The sequence below is a fragment of the Peromyscus californicus genome, unplaced genomic scaffold (assembly GCF_007827085.1).
Source record: "Peromyscus californicus insignis strain IS unplaced genomic scaffold, ASM782708v3 Scaffold_14__1_contigs__length_90479793_seg_2, whole genome shotgun sequence".
In the NCBI taxonomy this organism is placed as follows: Eukaryota; Metazoa; Chordata; class Mammalia; order Rodentia; family Cricetidae; genus Peromyscus; species Peromyscus californicus.
In genome coordinates, this window is record NW_026294436.1 from 40,410,863 (window position 1) to 40,414,624 (window position 3,762).

The window sequence follows — 3,762 nt, forward strand, 5'->3', positions numbered from 1 at the left end:
GCCAAGGGAGAACAGAAGAAACCAGCTGTCTGTGAGCCATGAAGTGATCACCAGGGTGCATCCAGCTAGCATCCTAAGGTCAGGCTTCCAGCATCCAGAACTGAGATGAGAAACAACTTTCTGTGTATACTCCTCCATGATGGCAGCCAGAGCAGACTAAGATAAATATGTCTCCCCTTCGAGCTGAGTGCCCCTCCCTACCACCTCCACCACCTGGCGTTTTGTTCAGGACTTCCACCGTTGCCTCATTTTTAATTCAGAACCGTGAGAGCTGGAATTGGTGAGATTTATTTTTAAACGAAGGAGTTAAGGCCGAGAAAGGTTCAATAGCTTGAAAACCAGCCCGAATGAGCAAACCAGGACCTGGGTCGCCTCACACAACAGCCAGCCAGCCCCAAGTCAGTGCCAGATTCTTGAGGGGTAGAAAGATGAATGTGGTTGAGAAGCAGGGAAGGTCAGGAAAAGAAACACGGGAGCAAATCATTACAGAAGCGCCTTCTGGGGTTAATAGATTCAGCGGGTATTCGGGGAGGTCAGTCTAGGTGGAGGAAGCAGGGAAACATGTCCTTTGCAGGGGGCCCGTGAGTACTGCTGGAGTCGGGGTGCAGCAGAGGGAAGGAAGGGCGGGTGTAGCCCAGATGCCGTTGGAGATGTGCTCTTCATTCCCCTGCCAGAGACTCTGGTGGCCTCCCTTGGGCTCTGGTCAAAGGGGAGAGATCAAACTTAGAGAGCAAGGCGGAGGCCTAAAGAGACTGTGTCCCTAAGGAAGCAATAGGAAACTCTTCCATTAGGTTCATAGTCTCACTTCTGTAGTCAATTGCCTTTGTTTGTTAGACCCGGGGGGGGGGGGGGGGGTCTCACAAGGGTAAGTTTATTACGGCTCTAGCCATTTGTAAGTAAGTGAAAATGTGCCTTAATTAAAAGGTAAAACGTGGACACCTTTGTTTAGCAGGGTCTTACCCCTTCCTTGGTCAGTGGTTTTACAGCATCCCTGGCCTCCAGAGGCACAGACTTTCTGAACTGAGTGCTTGAGCGTCCCTCACAATAGGAATGCAGATAATGACCTTCATTAATGAAGGAACAAACATCTGTCCCCTTTCGTGAGCAACAGTACCAGCCCTGACGGTTATAGTCGGGTGGGAAGATTCGCCTATCTTCTGTGTTCTTTGTGGGTGCGATTTGCATACTTGTGCTTATCACATCTTTAATCCACTCTGCTTTTCAAGGATTTATCACATCGCGGGGCTCGAATGCCCTCTCTAGGGGAGGAACTATAGGTTATGAGAGAAATGGGCCCAGCAGGGGTGTTTGTACTGTAGAGCCCCTCTCCCAGAAACTGAGTTCCCCAGGCCTGCCCACCTCCCCAGGGTACTCATTCTGAGCACCCGGCCAACAGCCAATTTAAGGTCTGGCTCAGGGATTTGAGCTGCTCCCTGCCTGGCACTGAATGAACGCTACCACCTCTACCTCACTGGAGACCTCATTAGGACTTGAACTCTGGTCTTTGTTCCTTCCCAGCGGGTTCTTTTCAGAGGGAAAGGTGGAAAGAGGAGGGGTCAGGTAAGCCCACAGCTCCCAGAGCAGCAGGAGTCCAACAGCCTCTGAGATCCGGAAAGTGAGTAAACAAGCAATTACTGGAGAGAGAGCCTAAAGCTGCAACCAGAGAAGCAGCTTAACTAATTCGATTCTACTCCCTGCAGGAGAGGCCGGAGCCTTCCTCAAGCCCTCCTCCTCCCCAGCTTCTTGTGGCTAATTCCACCAGCCTCCTCCTGCCTTTCAAGTGAAATTCCATCCCTAGCACAAGCAGGGTCCCAGGAGTAAGAGGAAGACCATTACCAAGACCAAATTCTTGGCTAGGCTGCTGTCACCGCTGTTCTTTGTTATAAGGAGAATGAATACAGTGTGCTCTTACGCTCCCCTTGCCATAGCCCATGTCCTTTGGCTCTCTCTGCTAGAGAGGAGCTAAGAAAGAAGGGGGTGACTCAGAACTTGCTTCTCAGAACCTAGAGTGGGAAACCAGCTGGGCTGCAGGAAGTGTGGGGTCGAAGTGAAAGAACCCCCACAATCCTTTTAGCTCCGAGCAGCCTCCGGCCTACTGCTAGTTAGACGAGTCCCCCAATTGGTTCTCTTCCTCTGCTTCTTCGGACATCAGTGCAGATCTTGTCGCAGAAAGGCCTGTACCTAGATAAGACTGAGTTCTTGCCATTACTGCCTTCAAAGACGTGGTGATTTAGTGGCATTCCAGGAGAGGTAAGAAATGTCTAGACATTTAAACACGTCCACGAAAATGACAATACAAGACAAAATATAGTAGATTCCACTGCTCGTTTTGGTCCCAATAATTTCTCACCTGGATTATTTTCTTTAAAAAAAAAAAACTGTCTCAAGGCCATCAACATGACTCCAAGCCTGAGGAGTATGGTTGGTCTCCCAAACTCACATGGTGGAAGAGAAGAATGGACTCCCACTGACCTCCCCATCCGCATTGTGGCAGACCCACATCTACACGTAAAATTAAAATGTAACAAAATTTTTAAGTAATTAGTCTAACTACTTAGCCCAGGCTGGTGCCAAACCTGATCCTCCTGCCTCTGCTTCCTGTGCTAGGATTCCATTATAAACCACCAGCTTCCTCCCTGGATTACTGACCAGACTCTAGCTGTCCCTTCCTTTCTGCCATAACCATTGCTCCCCTCTCTCTCCGTTAGGGTCTGCAAGAAGTTCCCAAAAGACCACCAGTCATGATGCAATCAACAAGAGCGTTTATGATACCACATACATGGGGGGTTGCTCACCTGTACAAAATGAGGATGACCCTGAGACACACAGACAGACACAGATAGACAGACACATACACACACACACACACACACACACACACACACACACACACACACAAGCTCCTTTTTAGCACAGCTAAGGGGAGTTCCTAGGGCAGTTAGGGCATTTTATCTACTATTGGTTTAAATGAGTGGCAATTATGTTAGCACATTCCTAATTGGTTAGGACTAGTGGGGGGCAGGGGCTTAAGGCTATAGCTTTTCCATTCTAGGGCAAGTCTGGACAAGTCCCAGGCTTTGTCCTTATTTGGTTATTACCTGTGTTTGGGGAATGGTTTGGCCCAGGCCTAGTATATGCAGGAACTGAGGCCTAGTTCTTGACTGAGTTATTAGGGGGCTATCATGATATTTGCCTAGCCCCCTCATCTGCCTGTCCTAACTCCTGGTTTCACATAGTGTTAGACCCAGATATATATCCAACTGGGTCCCACTCTTTCTTCAAAGTCTTCTTTGACTCCCAGGGCCACTTCTGTTTTTAGGCAAGCATTCCATTATCTTTTAAGACGAAACCATACTCCCCATCTGGCACACCTAGCCTTCTGTAGTCTGATCTTTCTTAATCTGTGAATCTATGTTCCACTCCCCATTTATACCCTGATCAGAATGAAGCATTTAAGGTACACTGCTACCACTCTCCTCGCCTCAGGACCTTCGCACGTGCAAATCTCATCAGTCTGAAATTATTTTCCCTGTACTCCCAACTTAGCTGATGCCATCTGGAAATCAGTAGTAAAATAACCCCCCCTCCCTTATTTACTCTCTCTAGGTAGAGCATTCCTCATCAACATTCCTACATCATTGTAGTATTCAACCTGAATCGTAATCATCAATTTTTCTATCCTTTCCCCTGTCCAGACATCAAGTTCCTTTTTCATCTTTGTATCCCGCTCCTGCATAGACCAGGCAGTAAGTGATGGTTGAA